This window comes from Dermacentor silvarum, chromosome 4 (genome assembly GCF_013339745.2).
Source record: "Dermacentor silvarum isolate Dsil-2018 chromosome 4, BIME_Dsil_1.4, whole genome shotgun sequence".
In the NCBI taxonomy this organism is placed as follows: Eukaryota; Metazoa; Arthropoda; class Arachnida; order Ixodida; family Ixodidae; genus Dermacentor; species Dermacentor silvarum.
In genome coordinates, this window is record NC_051157.2 from 124,879,180 (window position 1) to 124,891,378 (window position 12,199).

Here is a 12,199-nt window from a genome sequence, read left to right on the forward strand (position 1 = left end):
TTGCACTGTACTACTTTTTTTATTTTTTTCCTGATTTATTTTTAATCTCGTCTCAGCTAATTAGTTATAATTATCCTAGACACTTCAGCAAGTCAGCTTGCAACAAAACTTACATATACTTACAAAACTTACAAAACTTACATACACAAACATCATATCATATCTATAATAAAAGACATGAATTATGAAGTGAACCATGTTTTTTTCTATTTTTCTGTTTTACTTAGATTGCGTCCCCGGTCGTCTCAGCTAATTAATTCTAATTATTCCAGACACTTCAGTAACTCAACCTATAACTATAAACTTATGCTCGGATATCATATCTATAATGGAATTCGTGAATTTTGTACTGTACTGTTTTTTTTCGATTTATTTTCACATCCTGATCATCTCAGGAGGTGAACCGGAAGTACTGTCCAAAGAACAAATGGCACTCGACGCTCCTGCCACTAAAAATTCCCGATACAGCTTTCTATTGCTCAATACGTGCAACATAAAAGTGTTTTTTTTTTTCTTTTTCTTTTCTGAGTGTGAAAGAAGCCCGCGAATACACGCAAAATTGCCGCACAACTAGCCGCTCGAGGCGTGTATCCGCGGGCTTTCACGCTCGGAAAAACACTTTTATGTAGCACGTATTGGGAAACAGAAAGCTGTATCGGGAATTTTTCCTGATGCTCTGTAATTTTCTGATTAACACTTTTCATCTAAATATAATATCTGAGAAGTTAATTAATTAATTAATAATTTATGAATAAGTATAATTATAATTATTATATAATTATTTATCTAATGCAAAAATTGAGTATCTGTAAGCGACGGCAAACAACATTACCTTGGTTCTGTCCAGCTACGTGATATTTGCATATATTTAAGTGTCGGTGCTAGTAAGTTGGGACGCCCTGTATATACTGGGTGTTCAAAATTAGGCTTTACGAAAATTTTTAAAAATCGCTTGTAGCAGGTAGCATAATTCTTATCGCATAGCTTGGTTATTCGAAGAAACAGACATTAGTAACACAAGAAATTGAAACTAATATTCTAATAAATAACAAAAATTGACTAATGAACTTCTTAGTTAATTAATTTACGACACATATTGCAATATATCAATTTTAGCCGGTGAGCTTGCAAGACGCATCCACCTAAAGTGAATTTCCAGGATAACACCAGTTTTGAGATATTATTGCCCTTAGTGTGGGACGAAATACATGGGCGTTTTAGTTACTTTTGTGCTTGAATGTATAAAACAGCATTTTCGTAACAAAGTAAGTATAACAACAGTGCATTTTTACGGCGAGTTTGATGGTGCATATCTCCAAACTGGTGTCATTCTGTAAATTCATTCCAAGTGGATACGCCTGACAAGCTCACCGGCTCCAATTCGAAAATCACAATATGTGTCGTAAAGTAATAAAATAAGAAGTTAATTAGTGATTTCTTGTTAATTAGTGCAATCTATGTTTCGACTGCTCGTGCTACTAATGTCCGCCTCATCGATTAACCCCAGCTCAATGATAAGAATTATGCTACCTGCCACAGGCGATTTCTAGAAATTATATATATAGACACAAAATTGGAGCACAAAACAAACGTCCCAACAAGCAGTGACCAATGACCGATGATTGGGCACCTCCTGGATTCCCATCGGCTTCTATTGTAAGTGGCCAGTGCCCTGTGTCAGAAAACGGCATTGCCTCCATGTTCAATATGGGCAAGATGGTGGGAAAAGTAGTATGTAAGCATAAAAAATAAATATGTTTTTTAAAGAGTGCGTTTCGTTTAGTTGTTATCCTTTAGCGCACAATAGAACGAAACAAGTTTGGGTGATATCTGCGACGTGGTTTCCATATTTTACATGAAAGTCTAGGTCTATTCTGTAACACGTACAGACGCGGTGCTGGCCAGTGTGCTTGGAAACTGCTTGGCCACCACGCACAATCTACTCTGTCATACTTTGCCGGTGGCAAATCGTAGCGCAGAAGCATATAGGTACAAATGTTTAATCAGTGGGACGGCATACTGTCTACCGTTTGTCATGATGTCAAACTGACAAGCACGAAAAGCGACAATTGTGTACGTTGCTGGTAAATCATTTCGCGCCGGTTTCGTCACGTATTAAAATAAATATTTCTTTTTAATCCAAACGATGAAAACTGTGCGCGCACACGGCGCGACATTTGCGATGTTTGAATTTTGCACTATTTCCCGCGCGCTCCGTACGTGACCGGCCGGCGCACTGCGTTACCGCGATAAAGAAAATAGTTCCTCAAGGAAGCTAAGCAGAAAACTTTCATACTCTTGCAAACCGCAGAAATTGTTAAGAAATACCATTTTATTACAAGATTTGTTAATAAATATTGCAATCTATGTCTATGAAAGCGTGGATTTGTATGCGTGTTTTTGTGCGAATGCGCGCTTGCGCTGTTGACTCTTTGGCGCATTCCTGAACTTTGTGCGTGCGGCGTATGTGTGCGGGTTGCGTTATGTGTTTACTGCGTTTTCTGTGCCCTTTGTCTCGCTGTGACATCTTTGGTATATTCCAACTTGTTGCTCGCTCTTTATGGGCTACACGTTGCCTCGAAGATCACCATGATCGCCTCCGACTCAGCCACATCAAAGGTGAGTGAGTGTTTCGAATTCCACTTGCTCGTTCATTGCGACGCTATCAGCAAAAGTGCGTACGGAGCCCGTGCGTGTCTTCCACGCGCCTCTGTGCTCGTTTTCATTACTAGTACTATCTATCCTTCCGTTGCGAGAATTGGTTGTGCAGCACTAGATTTGTGATATTGAACATGAAGCTTTGTCCTGATTTAACTTCACAGCGCGCTTGTGGCGACGTAAAGCAGCTATGTGGAGCCAGCTAAAACAGGGCATGTTGTGCTCGCCACGATTTTTGGTACGGTGTTCCAGCACCGATTGAAATTAGCATTAATGAGCGCTCGTGCTTTGCCGTTTTGGTGGAAACAATGCGACGTGAAATAGTCCGAACTGTACTGTAATCAAGTATATTTCGTTCGCGCAACGCCGTCCATTGACGTGCATCTACTACATGGCGTGTCGGGATCGGCGAAAACATGCGCGGGGCGTTTTGCCGTTCGAATGTAGTCTGCTGCGCTGTTCGCTTCAGGATCGAGTGCCCAGAGTCCGCTGACACGCCGTGCGGTAGACACGCGCTGTGGCGCGATAATAATAAAGAATTGCAAGGGCGTATATGTGATTCTGTGATAGGTGAGATAAAAAAGGGGTGATGCCAGCGAATGCTGTGAAATCATCAGGTCATGTGTGGTTTGTTTTCCGCCGGTACGCGCGCGGTGAACTTTTTTTTTAACCATGATCTCCCTTCGACGCCATCGAGTGCTTCGCGCAAACGCCTTCGCGTAGGCGCTCTATATTCACGGAAAAGGCAGATTCTGTGGGATTCTATGTTCTGCTTTAGTGGGATGAAACATTCTAAATAATTTCATCGTGTGAAGTTTGGGGCTTGGCCCTTCAGTAACTGATCGATTTAACTAAGTTCGAAAATCAGTAAAGGAACGAGATGCTTGGGCATATTTGCCGTGTCGTCCCACTGTGCTTCCAGTGGCATGTAGGCGTTATCGACAAATGTCGAAAATTAGCAAGGCTTTTTATGACATAGAAGTAGACAGCTATGTCAAGCTATTTTTGCTTTGAACTCACACAGTAAAGTGGAGAGAGAGTGAAAGGGGAGCGTATCCTTGTGAACTAAATGACGCTTTGACATAAGCTTGGAACAATGGTTTGTTGGTGGAGCAGTTCTGTGGAATACTTAGAGAGTAAGCAAACTGTAGTAGCAGCAGTTAGACGGGGAGTGAAAAAATGCAACACTGGTTTTATATGAACGAGCTACCTTTAAGATGTCGCCGCAACAGTTCAGTAGATGAGCAAAAATAACTTTAAAATTTAGGAGAGAAATTAAAAATAAACTATTTGCCCACCTCACACTGCCAGTGGCAAGAGTAGCCATGCTTTAATGTTTTCAATCAGTCATTTATATACATCCATTTATGTCGGCCTAGTCGTCCATGTAGATGTTTTGATTGTTGCTTTTGAGTTATCGTGGCGTCACATTTTAATACTGACATCTGTTTTCAGAATCAAAATGAGCCTGGAGACACCACAGCCAGAATGCGAAAGGTGAATTCTTTGGCCATTCATCGTGTAGCGTCACCATGATCAAATGCACTGTTGCCATGAGAATGTATTGCCGGGAGGTATTCTTCTTAAGATTTAGTAAAAATTGTAGCATTAAGCGTCTCCTCTGTGATTTTGCATAGCCTTTGATTTGCGAGTCGATTAATTTATTTGATGAGGTGGGCAGTTGGCACACCCTGCCTTTGCACACATTCAGCTGAGTAGGTGAATCTGATGTGTAGTGGTAATCGCATTAACGTCGACAGTTATCTTCCTGTTTGAGCTGCTACAGCTGCTTGCCAACACAAGCAGCAGTTGCCCAAGATGGCATGAAAGAGGTTCATTGAAGAGTGGCACATACTCTGAGTCACATACCCAGAGATCCAAGGAGGTCCATCAGATGGTTATTAATCCACTTCCCTCAACATAGCAGCCCTACCCATTAGGCCATTGACCACCAAGTGACACAAATTGGCTGGAAAATAGAGACAGACACCCGAAAGTATGTGAAGTATCCTAATAATGCTACTTGCATTAAAGTTTTCGATACCTTGGTTTACTTACTATTTTATTTCGTACTGGGTGAATCCTTGTTTTTCTGAAGCACATGGCATCCTAACAGCATAACAAGCTATGACATTAGTTTTAGTTGTTTTTATTAGTGACATTAGTTGACATTTTAGGTCTGGAGCAGGCAGTATTTCTGTGATTTATTTGGAGTGTGGCTGTTGTGTAAATGTGCTTAAAATCCTTAAACTACCTCACTAAGATTTACCTAAACGTGCCGTTTCACATAGGTTGGAGAAGTGCTCATTCAGATGATCCTGGCACAGCTTGCCATGGTGGACCAGGCAAGTTTGCAAGGGCCTTGATTCACCATGTGTTCACAAAAAAGAACCTCATGGGCCACTCACTTGTAGGAAACAACACCACCAATAGGCAAAAACAGGCTCTTGGCCTTATCAGGGTCAACACTGTTATAGGCAAGTACCATACATCCTTTTTCCCGTTGCATTTTTGCATTCACATTTTGTGCTTGGAATTACCACAACAAATAACTTTCAAGTAGCCTGTGTCTCCAACTACGTGCTACAATAGCCTACTATTTTTAATGAATGTTCACTTGATCTCAAGTCTCTAATGCGTCCATATAAATTTTAAAAGCAGCCTTAACTGCCAGAAGTTATTGGTGGCTCCAACTGACAAAGTTAGGTGTATTTGCGCATTAGTTGCACTACTTGACTGTTATTGCAATGAATAGTTGCAATGAAGCAGCTACCAATCTGTGAAGCACGCTACCAATCTGGTGGTATAGAGGGTGTGCTTAAGTAGCCTGAAAGTGCTGTTGTAATTGTGGAGAAGCTATGCTCAAGTGCAGTTACTGCTCAACTCGAGGGACAACACTTCCACCAAATTTCAGCAATAAAAATGGCCCTCCAGATTCTGTAACGCAAAACATAGTGGTTTCACCTATTTCAACAGACCACATTGAATTAAAGTTGCTCCTGTCTTGAAGGAGGTCTATGTGGTGGCAGACAGTAGCCTCAGGTGGCAGACCGTAGCAGACAGTAGACAGGGAGCTTCAGTTACGGGGCATAATTGTTGGGTTGTTTCGATCAAAGCAACAATAGGAACAGTTGCCAACTTCGTTGTCAACATTGCTATGTTTAGCGCTCTCCATTCATTCTAGGCACTCAACCTACTAAGATCCAATTTATCACATTGTATTCTAAGATGTGGAAAAAACAAAGGTATTTATTTGACTTTTCCTCACGTTCCCATAAAATGATCAGTACTCAATAGGCCCTTGGCAGCTACTATATAAAGCTTCTTACAGAACATGAAGCATGTCCACAGCTCCCACTCTGAAATTGTGGGAAATGTCTCTTGCTTTCTTACTTCAAGGATGGACTTTTCAGCGTTATTATAAACCAGTGGTCAAGTACTATGGGTTTAGCTTTATTAAAGATTGAATGAGCTTTGTAGGTGTTCATGTTTAACCTTTTGAAGATCACATATTTTCTGGAAATATGTCGCCCAATTTAAGCATTATATTTTTATTCTGGATTGCTCTTCAGAGTGACCTTTCGAGAAAAAAATGGGTAAATAATTTTTAGGTCACAAAGTGACAAAGGTTTCTTAGTGTGCTCAGTTTTGCACCATGTTTATTGTAGCATCCAGGGCAAACTAGCATAATCACATGTTTAAAATGTAATGACACTCACAAAACATTAAACTAGGTGAATACTCCCAAACTACTGCAGTGATGGGCACCATAGAGTAAAGAGAAAGATCAGTTTTGTAAGAAGCCAAGGGGCAACAGCACAATCAGGATTTTTGTAGAAGTTGCAGAAGGTTACAGAATCTGTAATGTGATGCTTGGGGACACTTCATTCTTAAAAGGCATGCTTATTTATATGTTCTTTCGCCGCCTCGTATTTATAGTCGTGACCACACGATTTGTTTCCGCCACTCTACATGCATGGCAGTGACCCTCAAAGGATTAGCAGAGTCAGTCCACTTGCATATTTCTCTTGTAAGACTGAGCATTTCTTCGTATTTCTTCTTCGCATTTATTTGTGTGAGTGTAACCAGGTTGGCGCGCAACTGCAGTAAATCCTCGTTATTAGCAGTAATTTATTTTAAGTAGAGAGGCATAAGAATGGCTGTCATAATGTGTTGGGGCTCGCGTTGATGTCCGGTACCATCCTACCGCGATCCGCCAGTTGTTGGGGCGCCGGTTACTACAACCTCGACCGGCATCACCTCTAGGTAGCGTAGCGCTGCCGGCAGGCTGCAGGCGGCCGGTAGATCATGGCGACCAGGCAGGACGAGACGATTTTAAGTGCGAAACTTGCACGGTTTATTTCATGTTGAAGGATTGCAAAGAAGAGAATGAATGAGTAAAAATACATGGCGGGGCCGCTTAAATAGGCCCTCTAACAATGAGGCGGGATTTCGCTCAAGTCACGTGACAGGCAAGTCCAGTCGGGAGGATGCGGCAGCAACTCCCTCTCGCCTAGGTGACGTTTCCCGGGCTTGTCTCCGCTGGTGGCAACCCGAGGCTCCCGAAGAACATCATTCGCGGAAGGTGGGCATCTCCCTCTCCCCTAGGCGACGTTTCCCGGGCTTGCCTCCGCTGGCGGCAACCTGAGGCTCCTGAAAACGTTATTCGTGGAAGGCGGGCCTATTCGCCCCCCCCCCCCTACGCACATGCACACAAAGGGATCAGCCACTCGGGCGTCCCAGTCCCCGCACCTGTACACAAAGGGATCAGACACGATTGCGTTCCAGATGCTCCGGAAGAACGTTTCGTAGAAGGCCGACCTAATCGCCTCCCCGCACCTGCACACAAAAGGATCAGCCACTACTGCGTCCCGCCCGCGACAACCAAGCACGATGGGGAGACCTCCTCCGTTAATCCTTTTAAACGGGCTGTCGTACGTCAACCGTAACAAATGCGAGAAGTGCACTCCAGTAGCATATGAGCTCGTAAAACAAATTCAGATATACCATACTCAATTCTGGTCACATAACCGTATTTGGAGCAACTCCTGCAAGGAAAAGTGCAATAAAGTGCTGCACATTTTGATTATGAATGTTGAGAGAACTAATTTTATTTTTCAGTAGTCTACCATTAAGTTTTTTCACCAACAGTATGGTCTTTTTTCCACCATTTTGTTCCTAAGCAAGCAACGTTCTCATCTTTTACACCAAGGATATTCATGAAGTTATTCTGCGACAGTGAGCTTTTCCTGTTTGACTTCTGCATATTGTACTAAGTGGAGTCCTCCGGCACCACTCCACTTTGAAAGCTGGTCATTCTCTAGAATTGAACTCGTGAAAACTTTGAATAAACAAAACAAATGAAACAGTTTCATTATAACAGGGCGTACTGTATGTCGCACTTTTGCATGTGGAAAATTCATCTTAAACCTCATGCTGTTTTCCTTTTTTTACAGGCTTTACCTGTCACAAGTTTCCTGGGACAAACATGGCGTACATTAAGAACACTCTGGCCTCACTTCTCGCAAGGGACCTGAAGTGTCCAGAAGAGCCCAAGTGTGTGGACAGTTCAAGTGCTGTGCACTTGCAGCCCTTAATATTTTTTTTATTATTATGATGTTTCTAGTCACATTAAAAGCCCAGCCCAGGTTGGATGGTTCAGACACAAGTACTGTGTTGTGATTAATAATTAATTGCACAAGTGTTGCGCTTTGTATTTTAGTACATTTTTATGTAAATTTTTAATATATTCTACAAAAGATAGTGTTTCTTGGCTATTTTATTTCGTAGGTATATCGGATCATTTCATGCCAAGACTATTCCATGACGGCACATGATTTCAAGTTTGTTTGATAAAGTAAAAGTAGGCACAGTGAGAAATTTTCCAGAAAATTAGGTTTCATACATACACCGGAAAGTGGAATCTGTGCTATTGTCAGAGCGGTTCTATTTAAGAAAAACTACATGTTAACATATGTTTGTAGTAATGGTTTATTTTGCTATTTCAAAACAGTAAAAATTAAGAGGTAAAGGTTTGCTCAAATTCAGAGTGCGACAACAGTTCTTGGGCAAGGCAGCGATGTGCTTTCTTTCATGTACACATGAAATCTGATTTCTTGCAAATTCTTTCAATCTAACTTGTTTTTCGGCACTCAAAAGCTAAACAAAAATTTTCCTCATGCCAGTTCCATTTAAGTCTTCCAGCAGGTAACTAATGGCCACGGTCTATCAGATATAAATATTTAGTCAAAGTGAATAAATCACTTGGTATGTAATGACCTGCCCAGGAACCTAGTGATCATGGCAGAAAACGCAACTGGATCGTGCAACAAGCAATGCAGCACAATAAACTGCTGCCATGGCGCAACTTATTGTAATTACTGTGTCGTTTCAGAGGTAGATAACGTTTAGTAAAATGGGCACGCACCATTTAACCAATAAATAAGAGTCTCAGTGGGCTCATGCAAATTGTGCCATGATTATTATGTTACTGGCTACCAAATAGAGAAAGCAAGTACATTTTAAATGGTATTTACTGTAATGCTTGTATATTATTTATTTTCTATTTATTTCAATTTTGAGAAATGTTTTAATTTAGGGCCATGCAAACTTTACACCTCTCAGTATTCAATTTCGTTATTGTATTAAGCTGCTGGCAGTTTGTAGACTGAGATAGGAACTTTTTTATCTCAAGGCACACATGGTTGTACAGTTAGCAAACGTTTGGCTTCAATAAACAATTCATCTAGAAAAAAATGCTTTTTGTCCACATAAATTTTGAGCTGTTGATTTCGTGAAGGAGTATTGATTTTGTGTGTTAAGCCAATTAAAAAACTGGCATAATGGTTCTGCTAGAGCTCTATAATATGTTTTATTACATGTTATATATCTAAAAGTGTGGTTTTGATCCCTGGGTGACCCAGGTCTGCAATACAGAAGTGCCTGCATTTAAGTTTAAATGGTGTTGCAATATTTAAATGGTGTTGCAATATTGACTAACATTGCGCATTGGGCTTGTTGGTGTAACCCTAATTAAGGCAAAAGGCGTAGCGCATCAAAAACAGGACACAAGAGGAAGAACACAGACAACATACACGTTTGGCGCTTAACGTGTGTGTTGTCTGTGTTCTTCCTTTGGGCCTTCTTTCTGATACGTAGCAGCGCCTTTTGCCTCCATCAAGCAATATTGACGTATAACACATCCAATAATACTTCAATGGGGTTTCAATAATAATGTTCAACAATGCTTCAATAATATCTCAATGGGGTTTCGATGTTGACGTTCAATACTGCTCCAATAATATTTCAATGGGGTTTCAATATTGACATTCAACACAGTTCCAACATTATGTCAATGGGGTTTCAATATTGGCATTCAACATATTTCAACAATGTCTCAACAGGTTTTCAATATTGACATTCAACACATCTTCAATAGTTCCTCAATGGGCTTTCAACATTGGCATTCAACGTGGTTTCAACAATCCATCAATGACTTCTCAAATTGAAACGACCCAATGATGTTTCAACAAAATGTTGTGAACCAATTTTCAACACCTGTCAACAATTTTCTCAATAATGTTTCAACAAAGCCTCAATGCGCTTTCAATGCTATTTGTTGACATTGACCAATGACTTTTCAACAACATTTCAAAAATTTTTTGAAAATGTTAGCCCGACCCTATCGGTGCTCGAACTCGCACGTTTCTATGCCTTGCCGCTCAACCATTCACCTTCCCCAGGGCGTATACGCCCTATAGACCCTGCACAAGAACGCTTTACTCCTCCTCGAAGTCCCTCGCTGATTTGCTGGCACTGGCATGTGCAGCAGACGACGGGACGAAGGCGCTTCGGTGCTTCCAGTGATTTGGCAATGCGGGTTTTAAGGGCTGACGCACCGGAAAAACGCGTTTTCGTGTGTCTGCTTTTGAGAAAGGCCATCACTTACTTGTACGAGGCAGATCACATTTGTGGCATCAAGTAGTATATAAAGCAGAAAACGAGCGCAAATTGCGATGCAAATGCACCACGCGAACGGAGCTCACCGCGGCAAGCTAAGACGTGGAACTCCAGCAGTTATATTCCAGATGTTGTTTTGCTGTGCGCGTTAACATTCTCGCGTATTTAATCATGTAAATAGGCGAAGAACACAACAATTATGGACAGAGAAAAAAAAAAGAAGACGTAGGCCTTCCTTATTCTGTTTCTTGAGCTGCTTGGCCGATCGCACATGTGTCAGTCGTTCTCTGTCCGTTGTAGTTCTTTTATCTTTGCAATGCTTCCCCATTCTTAATTGCTTATAAACTAGCCCAATCTTCAGTCACGGCCCATTTTATATAGCTTAGCGCGACGGGAGCCATCGGTGGCGGCGAGTGTGAACACGCCACTGCGTTGGCGTTCGCCGTCGATGCACAGCAGTCATTTGCCGAACTCAACCAGAGTTGGGAATTGCTAGGAAGGAAAATGTACATTAAAAGGAAGACAGATACACGGATAAGACGGCAAAATGACTACAAATCTGAGTGTTCGCCTTCGGTGCCCAAGCTCCGGAGCCGTTACTCTGCGGAGGCGAAGACGGGCAAGTGGGACACAAAGCTCTTGCGTATGAACGGCTCTTTTATTAACGTTAGAACAAGTAGACCATAGCAAATCAGCGTCGGAAATGTGTACAGTGCCCAGCGATTTAAGCGCTGACAGTGCGTGGCTGCTGCCGTTTTTTTTTTTTATTTCGCGCCACAGGTGAGCGCCGTGACACCAAATGCAGTCATAATGCGTTACGAAGGTTATCGCTTTCACTCTACACCACAATGCATCAGTTTGGCGTCCCCAGCGCTTACAGTCAGTGCAAAAATCGCTGGCGAACATGTGATTCGAGTACCGCGTTTCAATTGCTGACCACTGTACGCGCTGTTGCGCACAGACCGCACATACACAGACTTTCCACCTGAAAAACGCGATGCCGCGATGAACAACGATTGAATTGAATGGCCTAACCAGCTTCAGTCATGTTTCAGTAACTGTTGGTGCACCCAAAAAAATGTCGCAGTTTCGCCCGAAAGGCGAAGCATCGATTGCGATAGCAAATTAGTAGAGGGCAATTCGGAGTAGGGATAGTAGTTTTATCGGCTGCATAAACTTATACACATTGGCTTACTAACTGAATTAACAATCGTGATGTCAGCGCGCACAAGTAAACATGAATAGATCACACTGAATGACCGCAGCCAACGACTGTCAAAACGCTGGCAGCAAGCGCAGGTTCGCGCGGTCTATCGCTTCAACGGAAACTGAGCGTCGAATGCACAGAGCATACAGAGGTCAGAGCCGTGTGGAGATATGAGACGGTGCGGACGACCGGCACCGCCAGGCAAAGGAGAAGTTGTTGGCAGAGAAGAAGCTGCCCCTCCCCCCCCCCCCTCCCCCTCTTCCCGTTTCTTGCTTTCGCGTGGGAGATTGAGTGGCAAGATACGCCTTTAGCCGTGTCACATGGCGCGATTGGGGCGAAAAAAATCGTTCTGTCGCGCACGTCGCAGAGCGATTT

The 12,199-nt window shown here is 42.3% G+C and overlaps 1 long non-coding RNA gene across 1 annotated transcript; it reads left to right on the top strand.

Annotated features, from left to right (window-relative positions):
* The first annotated feature begins 2,462 nt into the window (after positions 1 to 2,462).
* On the top strand, positions 2,463 to 5,129 carry LOC125944778 (uncharacterized). Its single transcript, XR_007466490.1, has 3 exons — positions 2,463 to 2,619; positions 4,114 to 4,155; positions 4,950 to 5,129. It is a non-coding gene; the product is annotated as an uncharacterized LOC125944778 (long non-coding RNA).
* The last annotated feature ends 7,070 nt before the right edge of the window (positions 5,130 to 12,199 follow it).